This window comes from Ochotona princeps, chromosome X (genome assembly GCF_030435755.1).
Source record: "Ochotona princeps isolate mOchPri1 chromosome X, mOchPri1.hap1, whole genome shotgun sequence".
Taxonomy (NCBI): domain Eukaryota; kingdom Metazoa; phylum Chordata; class Mammalia; order Lagomorpha; family Ochotonidae; genus Ochotona; species Ochotona princeps.
In genome coordinates, this window is record NC_080865.1 from 56,680,945 (window position 1) to 56,703,022 (window position 22,078).

Consider the following 22,078-nt stretch of genomic DNA (forward strand, 5'->3'; position numbering starts at 1 on the left):
TTAACCAAGCTTTGTGATACCAGGGCCTGCTACAAATTAGCAAATGACAAGTTCATGTGGCAATCAAGTCTGAACTGAAATCCTGAGAGGAAAAAATGGTCATTATCCTGAAGTCCATCTGTTAAACTGAAGAACTTTGTGCTACCTTCCCTAGCAATATAACTTATCCTAAGAAACAAATGGTTAACAACTTGGACACACAAAGCTGCACATATTCACCTTTCCTTGGCTTCTCTGTTCACATTTCATTCCTACAGGTCTCACCTCTCCTGGAACTCTTGAAAGTACATAAATTAGAAATACAAAGCATCTTAGCATAAACTTATTTACTGTCCTGCCAAGCAGTGAATACAGGGGCCATGCTCAGAGGCAACCTGTCCTCAAAGTTTATCCATGGGAAGCCAGAGGCCAAGAGTCTGAGTGCTAGAGTGACAGGAGCACATGACCAAGAGAGTGAGACCCTCCCTATTATGGGCCTTTATGAGTGCTTGCAATGAGAGTAGTTATGCAACAGTGCAATACCGCCCCCCTCTCAGGTTCCTGGTGATGATAGATGAGTGTCACCAGTGGGCAGAAGGTACCTCATAAAGGCAAGGAAGGAGGAGTTGCTTTCAAGATTATGACCCTGAACTAGCTGCTTATCTCACAACATGACTTGCCTGACTGGAGCCTTTCTAGGGAATCTGAATATTCTGAATGTCTGGGGGCCTCTGAGAAGAGAAGAAAAGAGCTCACTTCTAAGACTTCAGTTTTCCAGGTATTGCTGGCAAGAGTCAAAAGATTAATTCTCCCTGTCTTTGGAACTTGTTGCTCTCTCTTTCTCTCAGAAGTGCTGGTATCTTTCCTAACATTAATGTATAATAAACCTTCAGTGGGAAAATAATGACCTTTCTAAAAACAAATGAATAATGAATGCAGGCTATGAATAGGTGACTGAACATAATACTAGCACGGAACTGTTTATAGCCAGATGTGACCAAAAGATACTGTGCTCACTGAGCTTCAGCAACAGATCATTGACTAGAAACACTTTGATATCATAGACTGCATTCTTACTGAGACAGTAGAATATTATGTCACTCTTACATCAGAGTCCTATCCAGCTCACAGATCATATCAATTTGAAACATAATGCTGAATCTTGTCAGTTTGGACATATATTGATATACTCAACGTGGGCCAAATTGGCCTTGCACTGTTTTCTGCAGTTCACCAGATACTTCCATTTTCCTTGTTACAGTAACATGAAATCATTACAACTTATATTGCAACTGCAATTTCCCCTTGTGATTGGATGAGATCATGTGACCAGTTAGGATCAGGATTAATGTGTGGCACTTATTGGTCAGGATATTTCATTACCAGTTTACGACCTCACAGAGATTTGTTTTCCTTTGTGTGGAAACTTCTGTGAGAGATACAGACCTGCTAGTTGTGTACTTAAGTGGTTATAAGTCAAGACTTCATCTGTGATGATTCAGCAGAGATGAAAAATAAGCATTTACTGAATAATAATCAACATGATTTGTAACAGAAATACAAGGTCATCTATATTGCTTGACTAATTATCTCTTTTTATCTAATAACACACCTCTGAAGGCAACAATATCTGTATCACAAGCAGCATCCATCAGCAATAATAAAAACAATGGTAAAAGATACAAGAGCTATGTGACCTTGGGAAATGCTTTTTGTCTCCATATACCTGCCTTCAACCTATGTGAAATCATAGTGCTTCATATCTCAGAGTGCTGTGTTAGTAAAGGACAGGCAATCAAAATGTGAAACTACCCAAATTTCACGTTAGATATGCAAAGCACTCTTATCATTTCTAAAATGGCACCACTTCTAGTTATGGACTAAGTATGAGATTACCACTGCAGCAGTGCGAACGAAGCATAGGCAATCATTTACATTATAACCAAGGATATTTTTACCATTAACTAGAAAAAAATAAATGCTAATACAACTGTATGTGTTTCATATCAAATATGAAGTGCACAGCTTCTCATCTGTGAGATGGGCATTTGTTAAGATATCACATCCCATAACAAAGCACCAGGCTCAATACCTGAATGGCACTCCTGACTCCAACATTCTACCAATGCAAACCCTTAAAGGCATACTAATGCCTCAAATAATTAGTTACATGCCAGCCATGTGGGAGACCTAGATAATATTCCTGGCTCCCAGCTTGGCCTCAGCTCAGGCAAGGATTTTGGAGGCATTTGGAAAGCATATCTATAGATGGCAATCCTCTCTCCCTCTAGGCTAATATGTGTGTGTGTGTGTGTGTATGTACATTGCTTAGGAAAACCTTTGTGATTTTGCCTCTCAAATACTTTGTAAAAAGATTCCTAACTGCCTGCATTTGTCTTCCTTAAACTTAGAAACAATCTTCAGATCATTACTGACAAATTCAGAGATGCCAAAAAAAGCTAGAAACAGGATATGAAAAAAATCAATAATTACAATGATAAGTTATTAAGAAAGAGATTAAAATTCTATGTCATTTAGCCCATCTGACAAAATTACATTTTCCAATGTAGAACTCAAGATATAAAGAAGATAAACAATTACTTCAGTTTTAAACATGCAATAATCTACTGCTAAAATTTAAACACACTCTAATTTGAGAGTCATGGAGTTGAATATGCCACAACTATGGAAGCATAATGTCTGTTTTCCAATATAAATCTAGAAAATAACCCATAGGGTGCAGCTAAAGCAGAATTTAGAATAAAATTTATACCTCTAAACCCCTACAAGACATTATTTATACCTCATTTTGTTACTTAAGTAGAAAAAGAACGCATTTAACACAAAGATTGCTCATTACTAATATACAAAGATTCTTAAATATTTTTCAAAAAAAACATTGGAAATTTTACTTACAAATTAAGATGTTAATTTTTTTTCAGAGACTATTTCAACTTGTTTTGCAAATAGATGTTACAGAAAATAGGAGAAAGTTTGATCTACCCTTTAAATGGAGCTATTAACAATAGACTTTCAGAACTGGCATTTTGGTATAGCAGTTAATGCTGCCACCTACAATGTCAGCATCCAATATGGGTGCTAGTTCATGTCCCAGCTAATCCACTTCGGGTCCAATTTACTGATAATTATCTGAGAAATGCAGCAGAAGATGGCACAAGTGACAGGGCCAAATGCCACCCTTGTGGGGGGCCCAGATGGGAGGCCTGGCTCAGCAGTGGCCATTGGAATATTTGGGAAGTTTAGCAGCAGATGGGAGCGCTCTCGCACTCGCTCTCTCTCTCTCTCTCTCTCTCTCTCTATCTTTCCTCTCATTCCCCTCTCTCCTGATAACTCTAAATTTCAAATAAATAAATAATTTTAAAATGATGACATGTCAATGTCAAAGTAATATTTTGGTTCTGTAATCATCTATACTCATTTTTTCCATTGACAACTAGCTCCACCTTCTGAGAAATACCCTCCTTTCTGTTATCTCCGTTTCTCATCTTTGCCGGATGATGTATTCTCCAATGAGCTGTGCCGACAGATCAGTGAATTCTATTGTTACATTCACTTTTGGGAAAAATATGCCCTAAAAACCTCTGTGGCTTTATAATCTATTCAATCAGTTTCAAATACCAATAACTACATAATTCTTTTTTTTTTTTTTGGCTATATATATCAAGCCTGATATATTTGTTACTTTCTTGCCCTCTCACTTCTCTCTCAATGTGAGTTGTACCTCATTGTCATCTAAATTAGGACATAAGAAGAGAAAGGCAACACCTTAACATAATCTTTATCTAGAAGCATGAGTTCCTTTGTTTAACTAAAAATTATCAACTGACCTTTGTTGCTCAAAGTCCTTTTCAAGTTTTTCTGTGACTCTTCAGGTTGCAAAACCACTCAGGTGTTCTAATTTAATGAGATGTTAAGTTAATGTGGCATTCTCCATTATTTTTGATATCTTTACAAGCCAATCAAGATGAACTTTCTTTTTTTTTTTTTAAAGATTTTATTATTATTGGAAAGCCGGATATACAGAGAGGAGGAGAGACAGAGAGGAAGATCTTCTATCTGATGTTTCACTCCCCAAGTGAGCTGCAACGGGCCGGTGCGTGCCGATCCGAAGCCGGGAACCAGGAACCTCTTCCAAGTCTCCCACATGGGTGCAGGGTCCCAAAGCCTTGGGCCATCCTTGACTGCTTTTCCAGGCCACAAGCAGGGAGTTGGATGAGAAGTGGAGCTGCTGGGATTAGAACTGGCGTCCATATGGGATCCCGGGGTGTTCAAGGCGAGGACTTTTTAGCTGCTAGGCCACGCCGCCGGACCCAAGATGAACTTTCTAAGACCATCATTAAGGAGAATTATATATATGTGTGTATATATATACACATATACATACATATGTGTGTGCATATATAAACCTATACATTCATCCATAATTTATGAGCAGTTATATTGCATACATTCTAGTGGTCTATTCCGCTTCCATCTTATAGTTTCAGCAAACCTTAGGGTTTTGGGTTCCACTATTTATAACCGACTTGCCTGCAGAAGAAAGGTGGAGGCACACGATTTTTTTAAGCTAATACTGATATGAAGTGACATATACTACTGCTAATGTCATGCTAATGTAAGAATTTATTTTATTGTCCTTCCTATATCCACAAGCATCTCAGAGATGTAGTTCGTAAGTAGAAGGCCATTTCAAACTGACACTTTTTAAAAGAAGAATCATTAATTTTGTTGAAAAGATAGCTGTGTCTGTAAGAATATATACAAGGTATATGCAATTCTGTTCTCTAAGTAATGATGTATTGACAACTTCAGATTATCGGCATTCAAGGTCCTTTGCTCTGTGTGTGTGTGTGTGTGTGTGTGCATGTGTATATTTAAGATTTATTTATTTATTATTGGAAAGGCAGATTGACACAGAGAAGGATGGACAGGGAGGAAGAAATGCCTTCCACTGGTTCCCTCTCCAAATGGTCGCAATGACCAAAGCTGTGCCGATTTCAAGCCAGGAGCCACAAACTTTTTTCAGGTCTCCCACATGTGTTCAGAGTCCCAAGGCTTTGGGCTGTCCTGTACTGCTTTGCCAGGCCACACGCAGGGAACTGGATGGGAAGTGGAACAGCCGTGACAGGCACAGGTGACCATATGGGATCCTGGCAGTTACAAGGCAAGAATTTAGCCACTAGGCCACCATGGTGAACTGGTCTTTTGTCATAGAAGATAAAAAGAACACTAGCTGTGACCATGGAGTATATTACTGATATTCAAGCAATGACAATCCTAGCCAGAATACAGTTTAAAGAGCAGAGTGGGGCCCGGCGGCATGGCCTAGCGGCTAAAGTCCTCGCCTTGAAAGCCCCGGGATCCCATATGGGCGCTGGTTCTAGTCCCGGCAGCTCCACTTCCCATCCAGCTCCCTGCTTGTGGCCTGGGAAAGCAGTGGAGGACGGCCCAAAGCCTTGGGACCCTGCACCTGTGTGGGAGACCCAGAAGGAAGTTCCTGGTTCCCGGCTTCAGATCGGCACAACACTAGCCATTGCGCTCACTTGGGGAGTGAATCATCGGACGGATCTTCCTCTGTCTGTCCTCCTCTCTGTACATCTGCCTTTGTATTAAAAATAAATAAATCTTTAAAAAAAATGAGCAGAGTGGGTGCTGACATCAGTGATTATGTACCAGCACAAGACTCCACCAGGTCACATATTTAGTCTCACACTGTAATAAAAAAAAATCCCTTAGTCATAATCAGGATTTATTTAGATATAAGAAAGACAGTGCTACAAAATGTTGGATTGTTCTGTGTATCTCTGTTCCAAAGTCAACAATCTGCTCATCTTCTCAAACCAAAAAGTTACTGATCATACTTCCAATTTAGAAAATCAAACATGAACATGCTTTCTTTATAACAATAACACGAAAAAATTTCTTCCTTATCCCAATCCCTTGAAATGGGAAGTCTATGCTTTACCAAAAATGGACAACTTCTATTATGATGACTTTATCTTAGGTTAATATGACATAGAAGCTTTCATACCTTAATTAAGTGCACATTCTTAATAAAAGATATCCATTTTTAAAATAAAATCAAGGTGTTGTAAAAGAATAGCCCACTTAACCTCATTGCTAATTACCACTAATATATTTGTGGAAACAAGTTGACCTTTATCCACTTAGAATCTATTTTATTGTATAGCTGCTCCTGGTAATGTTAATGTTTTAAATGAGAACATTTTATTGTGGTTATTTTGTGAATTATTTCTTGTTCCAAGTAAAGAAAGAGCAAAGAACTTCAAATGACAAAGATTTAGGCACGAGAGAGAGAGACTAAGAAACATCATTTCCTAATGTTTCAGACCATACCAGTGCATTCACAGAATTGTGTAACAGTCACCACAACATTTTTGTAACATCTACAAAAACAGTTTTCTCATCACAGGGGAAAAATTAAATAGAAATACACTTTAAGGAAGCAGAAAGTTTATGAGATTTGTAATTCAGTATGCCTTTCTTTTAAGTCATATAAGAAACCAAATCTATGAAATAATGTAGATGTTCGTTTGTCCACATATCGAAACATGAGTCATCACTTTAGACAATTTTAATCCAAGCAACTATATTGCACTAGAAGTTGAGAAAATAGAATCAATTTAATTGAAAGTGTTACATGTCAATTATTAGCTAAAAATTGTAATTCTAAAGACTTCTCCACCAACCCTTCTGCTGCATACTTTCTAACTAGAAAAAAGACAAAAACATGTCATTCATTTTTTTTACTGGTTAGATATATATATGTGTATATATATATATATATATATATATATATATATTACTTTTAAAGTTGTATTTTCTGTTACTATTCAATATTTATTTAGATATAAAGTTATAAGTGTTATGCTACTAAACAAAAAATTCAAAATACACACACAGTAGCATATAAAAATACACATGGATTCCTTTATGCAAATCCAATCATGTTTCTTAGAATAAATATCATGTCTACAATGGGGTGCTCACCTCTCTAGAATGGATGCAGTGATGTGGGTGGCTTTTCTTTAACATTTCTCTCACTTCTGTGTGGCCAGATTGAAACACATCTTCAACAAGAACAAAGTGGTAGCAGGGGAACATAGTACCGTTGAATGCAATATTCTTCAATAGCAAAGGATTACCAAATTCAATATGAAAAAAAGGTCCTACTTCAAGAGTCCCAGCACCTGTGCCTGCTCCCTCCAGAGCTCAGGCTGCCCTCCCAGCCTCATCCAGAGCCAGGAATTTGCTTGCCTCCATAGGGCTCCACAGTGGCCCAGGCTCCATCTCCAGGCAGGACACAGCAGCAGAAGGGTTGTCATTGAGCCCTGAGCAGGATAAGCAGCATGCCCCCCCGAGACTCCTGCACTTGGCGCAGAAGAGCCTGCTGGGTCATGAGGCCTTGGCCATCCTTAGTCTGGACCAACTTCCCAGAGAGATGTTCCCTGCACTATTCCTGGAAACCTTCAACAGGAGGTTCCTGAACATCCTGAAGGCCATGGTGAGGGTCTGGCCCTTCGACTTCCTGCAGCTGGGCACCCTCATGAAGAGGAAGCAGGTGGACAACCTAAAAGCTGTTTTGGATGGGATTGACCTGATGTACGCCCAGAACTCTGACTCCAGCGGAGCGAAGCTGCACGTGCTGGATTGCCGGCATGCTTCTCAGAACATCTGGAATGTGTGGGCCGAGAGCATGGATGATGCCTGCTCTCCGGAGCCCAAGGTGAGGAGGCAGCCAGTGGAGCACAAGCGGCCCAAGTCAGCCTTGAAGGTCATAGCCAACATCTACCTCCCTGAGGTCATTTGGGATGAGTTCCTTGCCCACCTGCTTCTGTGGGTGAAGGAGAGAGCCAGCTTGGTGCACCTGTGCTGTCACCAGCTGAAGATCTCAGTGAATAACATCCACATCCACACCTTCAGCAGAATCCTGGACATTCTGGAGCTCGGCTGCATCCAGGAGGTGCAAGTGGACTCTACCCAGCTCCTCTTCACCCTGAAAGCGTTGGCTCCCTACCTGAATGGGATGAGCAGCCATCACACATTGTGTGTCTCCCACTGCAGCATACTGGACCACATCACCCCAGAGCACAAGGAGCTGTTCAACTCACATTTCGCCTCCCAGCTTGCCGAGCTGCCCCACCTTCACAGCCTTCATATGGCCTCTGCTTCCTGGAGGACAACCTGGACCAGGTGCTCAGGTTCCTGAAAGGCCCGCTGGAGGCCCTCTCTGTAACGGCCTGCCTGCTCTCTGAAGTGGATGTCTGCTAACTGTCCCAGTGTCCAAGCCTCAGCAAGCTCCAACACCTGTACCTGAGTGGTGTTCCATTGACCCACATCAGCCTGGAGCCGCTCAGAGTCCTGCTGGAGAGAGTGGCAGCCACACTCATGATCCTGGACTTGCTGCACTGCCAGATCACTGACTCCCATCTCAATGCCATGCTACCGGCCCTGAGCCAGTGCTACCAGCTCAGCACCTTCAATTTTTTTGGGAACAGCATCTCCATGGCCATGATGGAGGAGCTGCTGGAGCACACAGGCAATGTCAGTGCACTGAGAGTTGAGCAGGACCCAGCTACCCTGGAGAGTTACCACACCCAGGGCATTGCCCACGGGCCGAGGTTTTTCCAGCACTGTACAGAGCTGTTGCACAGGCTGAAAAGAATAAGACAGCCTAAGCAAGTTTTGTTTAGCACTGTCCACTTCCCTAATTGTTCATGATGGATGGTGTTTGGCCTAAAGCGCCGTAATTGGTGTGAGTGCTACTTGCTGGACTAATTGTGTACACAAGTCCAGATATTCCTTCTGGACACTTGCAGCGAGGACCTGGGATGGGGGTGGACAGGATGGGCTGAGATTCTAGCTGCAGCATGCAGGGGCAGAGCAGCCTGGGAAGAGGGGCTTCCCAGGCCCAGGGGTTGATCTGAGTGTGAAGGGTTGCTGGGAAAGTTGGCATGGGATGATCTGGCCAGAGCCCAGGTTGTTCTTGTATTTTAATGTGGAATAGGCTAAGTGTTGCATTCCATGTTCTGATCTCAACATTGCATTGTCCTCAGTTGCAACCAATAAAGCATCATAATGCAAAAAAAAATTCAATATGAAAGACAAGGGCATATAGTTGAAGAAGGATGCAAAGTAAACAGTAATAGAACATGATTTTTGGTCTCAGATAAATCTGATAAAACTTCATACGCAACAAACTGTGTAAGTGGTGAATATAGAAACTTTGGCAAAAAGGAGACATAAATATTGTTGTACCTATCTCATAATCAGCGCTAAACTGAGTATACTTCAGTATCCAGAGGATGAAGGAAATCACCCCATCCAATAAATGCCTGTTTCCCAAAGAATTTTTATGAGGTGACAAAGCACATATATTTCACGTAAGAAGTAACACAAAATTTTCTTTGTTAAATTCTTATTATATAAATGTATTTTTGTGAACAGTAGCAGCACATTGATTTTTTCCCAAAGCAACATTCCCCATTTGGTGGATAAACTCTGAATTAAATTATAATTATTTATATATAGTTTTAGTAAATTTATTCCTGAACTTTTTTGAAGTGTGAATGCTCCTTTTTTTGAAGTCCTACCACAGTGACAGTAGAAGACAGACCAAAACAAAAAAAAAAACAAAAAAAACCAGCAATCACAAAAGGCTGAAAACATTAAAAGATAATTTAGTATCACTGGAATCATACAATAGTATCTCTCATAATATTATTTCAGTTTCACCAATATTATGTGTTATAAGAACTCTGTATCTTACACTTAAAAATATTTTTATTCCCATATTATTTGGGGGAAGGTGCTTCTTATCTATAGTGAGTAATAGCATATTTTAAAATTTGACCATTTTGTTCAAAACAGATGGATACTTTGGGGCATGAAAAATTTTGATGCAGCATATTTCTCAGTATTTTCAGCAATTTACATATTTCTTATTTCCATTCATCTTTTAAAGTTAAATATTTTAAAAGATTCCTTATGAGTTTACATTAGTCATGGGAATTTTCCTTCTTGTAAATGGAAATAAGCTATTTAAGATTTATAATGAAGTACCCTAGGTGATAATAAGCAAAATATATTGACCACTGATCCTGAGTCAAGCAAGCATCCATGATGTTAATATTCTAATGAAACATCACTATGGCAAGTAGTTGCTTACATATTATATAGCAGAGCTACTAAGAGAAAAAATTTAGACATTTTAAAAAGTGTAATTCTATGCAAATAATGAAAGAAACAGTTAAGCTAGATTGATCCACAGTCAATACACATGAATGGTTTAGGGTATGTTTATTAGCATGATTTTGTTTTGTTTTGTTTTGTTGCATCAAATGAACTGATTTTAATTCTATCTTCCATGGATTTTTGAATTCCTTTTCTAAGATTTAACTACTTTTTTTGAAAGGCAGATTTACAGAGAGAGAAGAATCAGAGAAAGATTGTCCATGCAATTGCTCATTCTCCTAATGGCCACAATGGCCAGGGGGACAAGGAGCCAAGAGCTTCCTCCAGATCTCCCGTGTGGGTGCTGAGGACCAAGAACTTGGATCATTTTCTGCTGCTTTCCAAGGTCATTAGAAGGGAACTGAATAGGAAGTTGAACACCTGAGACTGAGATGTTGGTACTGTAGGCAGTAGCTTAACCCACAATGCCACAGTGTCTGTCCCTCCATGGACTTATTCAAATGGTCTCATATTATTAATCAGTGTATATAATACTTTATAAAAGTGGAATCAGTGATATTTTTGTCATTTCCTTTTAACATTGTTTTTACTACTCCCATGATTTCTATAATATAATTTTCTGACATATTTCACCATTAATTTTTACTTATAAAATGGCTGCTCGAGATAATTATTACAGGTCCAAAATACTTAGTTTCAGCAAGAGGTCAGCAAACATGTATTTTCTGCTTTGTGGACAGATGGTCTTTGTCTTAACAACCTAATTCTACTTTTATGATATGAAAGCAACCATAGATAAATCATGACCTAATGGGCCTGGCTGTGTTCCTATAAAATTATATAGGATATATCCCTAGGAGTGCTATTGCTGGATCATGTTCTGCACCTTAAATGTCGACAAATGTCTTGTTAGTTACAAGCCAGTCTAGAGTATCCTAAAATCTGCCAAGATCAGCAAAATTATACTTCAACGCAACAAATGGCTAAATACTAAAATGAAATAGACACGAGACAGCTGAATGGTACCTTATAGCCATTTTAAGGTATATAGCAGCCGGTCCTGTATATAAACTAAAATTGAAATGTCAATGAGCTAATCATAGGTTGTGGTTAGGACTTGCTTTTTTTTTTTTTTTTTTAACATACTGGTTACTCAAAACCATGTCAATTCCATAATATTGCAAATTGCTGTTGATGTTATATTGGGACTCTTAATTGACTGTGATGATATTCTACCAGCTCTAACTTCAGACCAGAAATGGTCTCCCCAAGAAACTGTTCAACCCATCTGGACAATAAGTAGCTGGACTCTATGCTTGGTATATGTTTGCAAGGAAAGAATCTTGATTGAATTTGAACTGTAATACTGCATCAAGGTGGAGGAATCCACCAGGGGGGGAGGGGAGGGGGAGGGGAGGGGGAGGGGTGGGGGGATTCCCAGAGCCTATGAAACTGTCACATAATGCAAAATAATTAATAAAAAAAATTGTATAGGAAAACTAGGCTATAGGCCAAGTCAGCCTCTGAACTGAAGTGTGCTTAACTTATTTGAACTTAACTTATTTGAACTTCAGACATTCATAAAGTCAGTAAATTCAAGTATAGTCATTTGAGAAATATGCCACAATATGCAAGATCAATTACTTCACAATTACTTTAGAAAGTAAAATAATGTAACAATTAAATTATCCTAATTTTGTGATAGACTAGTTAGGAGAGAATATAATCTTGTATATTATGTAACTCTGACAACATCATTGATGCTCTAGAGCCATCATCACATTTACTCACGTGATAAAGGTCTATGGTGCTAAAGATTGTCCTAATTGTCTTTAGAAAAGAGCATATTCAACAGGTCATTTCACCAAAAAATTCAAAATTAGATATGCTAAAAATAGATATTGCTTAGAAACATTTCTGAATCTACCAAATCATATTTCTCTTCCCTATGATACATAGTTTTGGAATATAGAATAAAATACTACGATATATCATATTATTTTAAATTAAATTAAGGGATATTTCAAAGAATATACCAATGTCAGCTCCTGCTGACATCTAAGATGTAATTAGTACTGTTACTAAAAAAGTATTTAATAGAGGAGAAAAATAGGGAGGAAGATCTCATACTGTGATACCTTTTAAATACATTAAGTTCATGTTATTAATAGCCATTTCATAACTTAAATGCAGCTTAATCTAAATATTAAGGCTGAATCTTAAGTGAAAGTTAGAAGTAATTGTTTAGGTAGTAGAGGGAGAAACTCCTATTAGTGAGAAGTTTTTAGAGACTCATTTGTTAATAGTGTATTTAAGGAAATCAAAAACAAATCCATTTTCACTATTAAAAATAAAGCACACGTTTTTATCATGTATAAATGTTCATCAACAAATTACGAAAGTCGTCAGAATTATTACCTTTATTGCATAGTTCAAATAAGTTTCATAATAAAATTTCCCCTTTCTGCAGTATACCACAAGTGCTTTTTCACTTGTACCCATGTGAGAGCCCTGGGAGGCACTCCCGGGTCCTGGCTTCAAACCTGGCCCAACCTTGACCATTGTAGCCATTTAGGCAGTCTCATTCTCTGTGTATGTGTGTCTAATTCTTCCTTTCAAACAAATAGAAAAAGTCAAAAATGATACCCAAGTCAAATCTCTTCTATGTTCATGGGTTAGGGAGAGGATATGGTTGCATCAGTTGTCATTATCACAACATCATCTTTCTGCCAAGGTGAACCAGCCACCTAGGTTGAGCCAATAGTGTCCACCCAGCTACCACACACAGGCTCATGAACTCAGCCATTATCCTGTTGCATATACCATTGCATTCCCAGACTCCCCAGAGTCACAGGGAGCAAGGGTTCCACTCTGAGCCCTGTAAGCTTTACTCAAAGAGAGACACAACCACACTGAGAGAGAGAATGCATGCTCCCATTATCTAGTTTACTGTCCAAATGTCCACAACCACACAGCCTGGGCTAGACCGAAGTCCAGTTCTACCAAGTGGATCCAACAACCCAACCACTTAAGCCATCACCAGGTCTCCCAGGGTCTGTACAAGCAGGAAGCGGGAATCCAGGAGCTGAGACTAAAACACATGCATTCTGATATGGTGCCACCACCAATAATGTTCCTGATAGGCTAAATGCCTTCTCCTAGAACATATCAACACCTCAGACAGAAATTTTTATACCAATTTGTAGTTACTCACCATTCTCCCCTCTTACCCTGGAAACTGCTAATCTACCCTTTTTCTCTTTGAATTTACCTACTTTAGATCTATCATATAACAGGATCAGATAATGTGTTTTTTTTCTTTTATTTGGCATGGTTTCAAAGGTCAATCATGTTATAGCAATTATGAAGCAATAGCATTTATAAATGCATCACGTTTGGGTTATTTGGTTTTGAACTTTTATATCATATCCATTTGTATTATTTTATAATGTTACAATGAAAATTGTTACCTTTTGCAAGTGTACACATTTTCAATTTTCTGACATAAGCATTTAAGATATGGAATTGTTACATTAATTTATATATTTAATAACTAAAAAGACTATCAAACATATTTTCAAAGCAGCTGCACCGTTTATTTTCCCATCAGCAATTTACAAAAGTACCAATTCATCCAAAACTTCAGAAATATTTGATATTGTTTCCCTCCTTTAAATATTTATTTGTAGGAATAGAATTTTGAGACAATAGGTGAAGCTGCAGCTTGCAATGCTGTCATCACATAAGAGCATTGGTCCAAGACTCAGCTGGCTATGCGTCCTACCAGATCCTTGCCAAGGCACCTGAAAAAGCAGCAGAAGGATGGCCTAAATTACTGGACCCCTGTCATGTATATGGAGACCCTGATGGAGGTTCAAGCTCCTGGATTTAGTCTGGCCCATTCCTTATTTGTGAGCCCATTTTGAGAGTGTACTAGTGGATGGAAGATATATCTCTCTCCTTGTGCATGTGTATGTAATATGCGTGTGTGTAAATGTGCATGTAACATCGCCTTTCAAACAAATAAACCTGTAAAAAACTAATGTTTTAGCTTTTCTCTATTTGAAAGATGAGAGAGAGAAGAAAGAGAGAGAGAGTGCAAGCATATGAGGGCCAGAGAAAGGGTACCTGAAGAAATTTTTATGCCCCAGGCGCTCTTTTTACACCTCAGGTGCTCACACTTGGGGTGTCAATTTTATGATTCAGGTCCAAAGTGCCTTGAACAGCCAGGGCAGGGCCAGTTCAAATCAGAGACCCAGAACTGCATCAAGATTTTCCATTTTGGTGGCAGGGGCCCCAGTACTTGGTCTATCCTCTGGTGTCTCCCAATCATATATCCATTATGTGCCTTGGCAGAAAGCCGGATGAGAACACTTAAATAGTAGAGTGATGTATATGTGACTATTCATGAAGGCCTATACTACTGTAATCAATGGGGAAAAATCAGTCGGGGAGGGAACTTTTCTGGGGGGGAAGGGGAAGTCCCAGAGCCTATGGAACTACATTATAAAATAATATTTAAAAAAAAGAAAGCTGGATCAGAAGCAACGTAACCAGGACTGAAAATAACACTCTGATATGAAATATGGGCACTGCAAGTGGGGCTTAACCCAATAAGCTACAAGGCCAGCCTTGTCTTTCTTTTCATGTATTTGAAAGCCATTTGTATAGGTTTGGAAAAACACATTCTTTGCTCATTTTTAAACAGGTTATTTCTCTTTCGTTATTGAGTTTTAAGTACTCTTTATGTATATTCCATATATCAATCCTTTATTAGACGTAGTGTCTACAAATGAATTTCGCTATTTTGCAGGTTGTCTTTTATCACCAATTATTCATTCAGTTAAGGAAGAGAGGGAGCAGAATTCCAGATAACTATGGGGATGTTCAAGTACATAACTGATCTGTATAGATAATATTGAGTGCAAATTATTGGTCAGACATACTCATAGCTCCAGGGGAAGAAGAAATGGTATACCATCCAAGGATATACAGGGACTACATTCAGAAAAATGTGAACAGGCCAGATTCTGTAAAAAGCAAGTGTTATAATGTGTGAGAATGTGTTGTCTTGTGTTTGCTGTAAGAGAAGCTGAGTGCCTTATTTGAAAAATTCTACAACTAAAATCCACTTCTCAAGAATTAATAATAATTGTGCCTGCTCTATTTTTGCAAGGATTATGTTTTTTTTTTTTCTGAGGCTTCCTTTATGGAAGAATAGGGTGTCAGAATAGGTAGTTAGAACATTTGAGAAACTTAGAATTCCATCAGATGTCAAGGCAGTACAAATTAGTATGTCTTAATTTTAAGACATATAACACTTGATCCCTTGGTATCAATATAAATCCAATAATGACTGAAATTTTTAGGAAACAGCAGTGTCTCTCTAGGAAGGGAATTGGGCACTTAAAATGAAAGAATAGAGCTATATACTGAGGTAGTTATAAAAAATGAATTTTAGATGTAAGTTAATTTATGTCTGGTAAGGCCAGTTTAGGGTCTTATGGGGCATTGGTATAAAAAGTGCTTGTCACCAGGGGATGCAAATTTAAATTAATTAATGCCTCTGGCAATAGTAACACCCAGTGGGGGGTTCATTTGTCATTTTATCAACTAAGTATTTTAAAATCCCATTATACTTCTCAATTAAACTGCCTGCCCTAACATCACATAGAGGAGATGTGGACTGAATGTATTATTTAACAGTCCATATTTGTGTATTCTCAGTAGTGAAAATAAGTGTCGTTGTCACAGTCAGTAATACCTGAAATTCTAAAATGAAGGAACAATGTCCTCATAAGATATTACATTCTGGTCTTGTCATTTACATGTAGTCACATCTGCTAGCTTGGTCAATATTTTGGGTATCTGGGTACCGGGAGTTTTCCGAGAGTACTTTGTCCAAAAGGGGTAAATTCCTAAGAAGTGATTCAAGAGTTTGTAAGCTTTAGTAGCCAGAATGTCCACTGCTATGGCAATAACCTGAAGTCTTGTGCTTTTGTGGTGATCCTTGGGTCTTATCCTTCAGTAGAGAAGTACTGGATAAGAATAGAAAGCAGCCACATTTCACTGAGTTCCATCACCTATGAGAGTATTAGCATCATTAGTAAAGTACAAAAAGTTCCATTTTTTCACTCAGAGAATTCCAAGTATTTGAACAAAATATTCAGGCATCTGTATTCCCTTTAACACCATGTCATCAGAGAGAGAATGAGGACTGTGAAGGCCACTGCTTCCTATTAGGTATGTCCAAGGATATTCACTGGATTCATTCTGAAGCTAGTAGCCATTGGTGGACATGCTGACCCAACAGGGTTGTACTTTCCTGTTTCAAAGCACACAGAACAGCTATGCTTGAATGATCAGAGATCAACTAAGAACCTCCAGATTCACAGGAGTTCTATTTATGAGCAGTAATCATAAAAGTGCACAGTACTAAGCTTAGGACCATTTTATGCTTCTGAAGCCTGGGACAACCTATGTCTATCAAAAGTAATTCAGAGACTCCTGGAGGAGTAATGAAGAAGGTGTCAAGTCACTAAAGCAAAGGAGTCTTTGGGAGAGCCTAGGATAATGTGTAAATGAGGAATATACTTTCCATATAGTTATTTTCTTTCCTGAGTACTGCTTCTATTGACATGGTGGCTACTGAAAACATCTAAAGCCATTTCTATACAGTGTAGGCGAAGATGTATCAAATCATTCTCAGAAATTTGGCAAAGATGGAAGGACACTTGTTATTCTTCAGACAATGGCCATTTCCTTTGCTTAAGCCTTTTGTTTTACTTCTATTTCTATAACCAGTGAATCTGACAAATTTTCTCAGAGGAGAATGTCATCAGTGTAATTTACCATGGAGAGAGATTGATAAAATTAAGAAATTGCTTTCAAAAATCATGTGCTGCTATGTCAAAGCTAGCCTGGTATATGTGTACTGTATTCTTTTCAATGAGAAAAAAGTCTCCAGCAGGTTATTGAAATAAGGCTTCAAACAAAACATAATAGGCAAATCTGATAGTTAAATATTTACCACTTTTTGAAAGGATGGAGTCAGTAATTTTAGCAATTACAAGCATGGAGATGTTAGTTAATGGAATCAGAGCATTAAGGTTTCAGTAACATACCATGAGGAGTTAATCTTTTTGAGTTTAATGATAGATCAAGTTAAGTGATTAACATGAAAATCAGTGAGGATTATCATGCTTTCAGTAGACACAGCTTTCTGTTGTGACAATCGTTTTCTTTTTTTTTTAATTTGATTTTTTTTTCAATTGAATGGTATAGTGATAGAGGCAGAGGGAAAAAGAGAGGTGGAGGGATAGAGCAAGGAGTGGAGAGAGAGAGGAGATGGGAGAGGGGGGAGAAGAGAATGAATCTTTCATCCAGTGGTTTACTTCCTAAATGGTTGCAATGGCTAGACCTGAAACAGATTGTAATCAGGAACCTGGAATAGTATCTGGATCTCCCACATAGATGCCCAAGGTACTTAGGCTGGCCTCTGTTACTTTCCTAGGCACATTGGCAAGAAACTGGATAGGAAATAATACAGCTGAGACTTGACCTAGATTCCCAATATGGCATGCTGGTGTTGCAGGTGTCAGCTTAAAGCTTTGAGACATAATGCGGGTGCCTGACAGTAATTTTCTAAAACCAGTTATGTGTGTTCAGTTAGATTCTGATGCTGTCTATCTGAAGTTAGTACAGGCCTCACAAACTCATCACTCTGTCCCATAGCTCTCCCTTATTTAAATGTATAGCATATATCACTGTCAACTCCTCAAAGATTCAAGGAAATTTTCCCTATATCTTTACCAAAATGAGGAATTTGCTCATCAGCCCACAGAGGAATAGCAGCATTGTCAAGCTGTGTATAACCTGAATCCAGAGAATCAGTCATTCAGTCATCATAACTTTATTGTTAAAATCCTCCTTTGCTGCTCTTTTACTCTGCTGCCCACAGCTCCTGGTATGGCTGCTGCCATACGTTTCTGAGACCTGAAAATCCCTGCTGGCCTCCAGATGCTCAATGATTACTTGGCAGACAACAGCTACACTGAGGGGGATGTGCCATCACAAGCAGATGTGGCAGTGTTCAAAACCCTGTCCGACCCTCTGCCTGCCGATGTGTGTCATGACCTCTATTGTTATAATCACATCAAGTGTTACAAGAAGGAGAAGGCCAGCCTGTCAAGAATGAAAAAAAAATTGCATAAGTATGGTCCTGTAGATATGGGAAGACACTGCAGGAAGCAGAAGCACAGATAGTAAAGATGATGATGACATTGACCTCTTTGGACCTGACCTTGAGGAGTAAAATGAAGAAAGAAGAACGACTTGCACAGTACGAATCCAAGAAAGCCAAAAAAATAGGTGCTCTTTGCCAAGTCTTCCATCTTACTAGATGCGAAACCTTGAGATGATGAAACAGATATGGCAAAACTGGAGGAGTTTTTCAAGAATATTCAAGGAGATGGGTTGTTGTTTTGGGGCTCCACTAAGCTAGTTCCCATGTGCTATGGAATTAAGAAACTTCAAATACAGTGTGTAGCTGAAGATGACAAAGTTGGAACAGATCAAAGCTTTTGAGCTCCACATGCAACCCATGGATGTGACTGCTTTCAACAAGATCTAAAGTCCATCAGAATTGTTTCACTTAAATAAATGCTTGAAAGAATAAAAAAAAAAGAAGAAGAAAGATAGAAATAAGGGAGGGAAAGGAAAGAAGGGAAGGGGAGAGGATTCTCCCTTTCCGAGGCCCCCTTTTGGTTAGCATTCAACTGACCCACAATCATCCTCACATTTTCTGTCCAAATTATATATTCATATACCTGTCCTACAAACTATCTTGTCACTGATTTACTAATCATGTTCCTTTCAAGCCTCTAAACATACAGGTAAATCATTAGCACAGTCTCTGAATCGGTATACAATTACACATTTGAGACATTTATTCTCGTAAGCAATATGAACAAGCGATTTCACCTCTTAAAGTTTGGCCCACCAGAAATATTTCTCTTAATAATTTTCCTTCATATATGTGCATGCGACAGATTATAGTGCTAGAGTAGTTCACTTTCAGGCTGTGCTTGTACATAATATAGCACAGAACCTTATGTAAACCTGGTCTACGTTTTTATTTTCTCTTTCAACTGCTTATAGTAAATTCTCCATCAGTGCATTGGTGCAAGCAGAGAAAAAGAAAAACATTTGGTTGTAGTTTTCAAGTCACTTCCTATGCCTTTAGAGCCTGCTCATATCAATCCCATATATACCAGTTCTATTTGATGATAAGGTGAGTATGTGCATGCCTAACTGCATGCCTAGAAATATCACTAAAGTAAAAACCCTCAGAGTTTCTGTCAAATTGATTTCATACACTATGACAACATGTGAAAATATCTTCTTAGTAAACATCAGTAATTATTGTTACTCACTGGGTCAAATCAACATGTCATTAATGCAATGGAACAGTATGATGTCCTGTTGAGGGGGACAGTAAGCAAAACTCCTGTGGACTAAATTCTGAACAAAGGCTGGAGAATTGAGATAGGATGGCGATGATGTGTTGGCTGCCTTCCCTCTTGAGAGAAATTGCTTCTGGTTGTTTTGCTAAGATAAATGGAGAAAAAAAATGTATTGTTTTATGTCAATAGCAACAAGTACAAGGACTAAGGTATGCGTTAATTTGCATTTGCAATGAAATAACATTTAGTGCAGTGACTACAATTGGAATCATCACTTATTTATGTTTATAATAATCCAATCAGCTATCAAGATCTATCTTTTATTTCCTTGTACACTGTCTCTAGCAATAGAATATTGCCTTTGATCTGCCGTTTCTCTAAAAAAGAGCAGAGGTGATTTTGCTGACTTCCACATGTTCTTTCCCATTACAGCTTTCCTCATCCAACATTCCTGGGAACACATGAGAAGATTCTGCTATTTGCTGACTACTTCTACTCATCCTACAAATAAAGAAAACAGAAATCACAACAGCATGGGTCTGGAGGCCAATTGACCCATTATGAGATGGAACTGAGATAAAATAATCTTATCTGCTTTAGACTCTACTGTTGACTTATAACAATGTTCTGGGTCTGCTGAAAATAGGTACCAGGACAAAGTTGACATTTAAACCTAACCTTTTTCATTTACCCAACATATCATCACCTTAGTAAAAGACTATGTTGGAAGTGTAGTCTCTGTGAAGGATGAACACTACAGATTTTTCACACAGTAGCAGCATCCAAGTGAGGCCTGGTTTCTCCTTAGTTCAAGGGGTTGTGAATCTATAAAGTAGGCCACCTATGGATTGAGTCAAGGATTATGATTTCTGTTTCTTATGATTCAAGTTAGACTCATCACTCTCCTACTTATATATATTAAGTAAGAATGCCCTTCTATGTTACTTTTATGAACATGATTTTCAATAAGCCACAATTCTAAGAGTCAGATGGCTTGATTGCCCCTTGTACTGTTATCAATTATACCAGCCACATTTACCTTATTCTTGGTGATTAAGTGGCACCATTTTGCCACGGCAATCCTGGGATTCATTTATCCCCTTTGCATTTAGTTTTCCCAGTGAAGTAGCTGTGAAGTTAGCAGTCTGCAGAAACAGACGAACAGTAAGCTTCCTTCCAGACTAGGGAGATGAGCTTTCTCTGGCCCTTACTTAGTTCCAACTTTGGATCCCCACTCTCTCTTGCAATGACCATCAGGGTCGCTCCGGAGCCCCCCACCCCAAAACACACAAATTAGAATAGATACACAGAGAACAACAAAGAAAGCTTAGAAATAGACAGGAAACAGTCAGCGTGTACTCACACATACCTTACTATAGGACACAAAGATTAGTTACTCCTCACTGAGGTATTGAGGATTTCTTTGCAATCGATACTAAAATTGTTCTGCACTTCAACTGTTGACATAAGCCTTTTTAGAGTTATAAGCCAGCTTAGACTATCCGAAAAATCTGCCAATTTCAGCAAAATTATGCTTCGACACTATAAACCGCTAAATACTAAAACGAAAATAGACACAAGACAGCTGAATAGTGCCCTATAGGCATTTCAAGGTGTATAGAAGCCGACTGTATATAAACTAAAATTGAAATGTCAATGAAGTAGTCACAGGATGTGGTTAAGAACTTGCATTTTTTAACATATTGGTTACAGTTCTATAAATTATTATTAAAAAAAACAGAAAGAAGATACAATTTGAACAAAAATAATTATTTTATTGTAATCCAAATGCAAACTACACATTCACGATATAAGGAAAGAAAGAAAGAAAGAAAGAAAGAAAGAAAGAAAGAAAGAAAGAAAGAAAGATAGATAGATATAGATAGATAGATGAGGGATTTTAAAAAATTCCTGTACAGAAAATTTCCAAATGTGCCACATTCCTCTGTTAGATTATAAATTCCTTTGCTTGAAAATGGGCTTAAATTGACAAATATAACATATAAGGGTAAAACAGCTTCACAGTAGATATATTCAGCCAATACAATTTAATAGAATTAACATTACCATAGAAAGTTGCATTGATGTCATATACCGTACATTATACAATGAGATGGAGAAATTGCCTGTGTAATACTATTCCTCTAAACCAGCAATCTGTAATGCTTTTTCATTAGTATATTTACAAATACTTTCCAGATACATTTTACCTGTAATTTTTTGTTAATTTTTCATCCATAAGATACACTGTTCAATGTTTAAGCCTTGCAGAATGGGCACTGTGTTGCAAAACATTAAACTTAGGAAATTATGTGAAAAGGGGGTTATTTTTTCTTAATTTTTGGTGTTATCATAAATCATAGTCCTTTACAAAGTGAATTTGTACTTTTTCATAAGGA

The 22,078-nt window shown here is 38.2% G+C and overlaps 2 pseudogenes; both read left to right on the top strand.

Moving 5' to 3' along the window:
• Positions 1-650: 650 nt before the first annotated feature.
• Positions 651-8,742, top strand: LOC101519318 (PRAME family member 12-like; annotated as a pseudogene).
• A 9,441-nt stretch (positions 8,743-18,183) lies between these two features.
• On the top strand, positions 18,184-18,847 carry LOC101535498 (elongation factor 1-beta-like; annotated as a pseudogene).
• Positions 18,848-22,078: the final 3,231 nt, after the last annotated feature.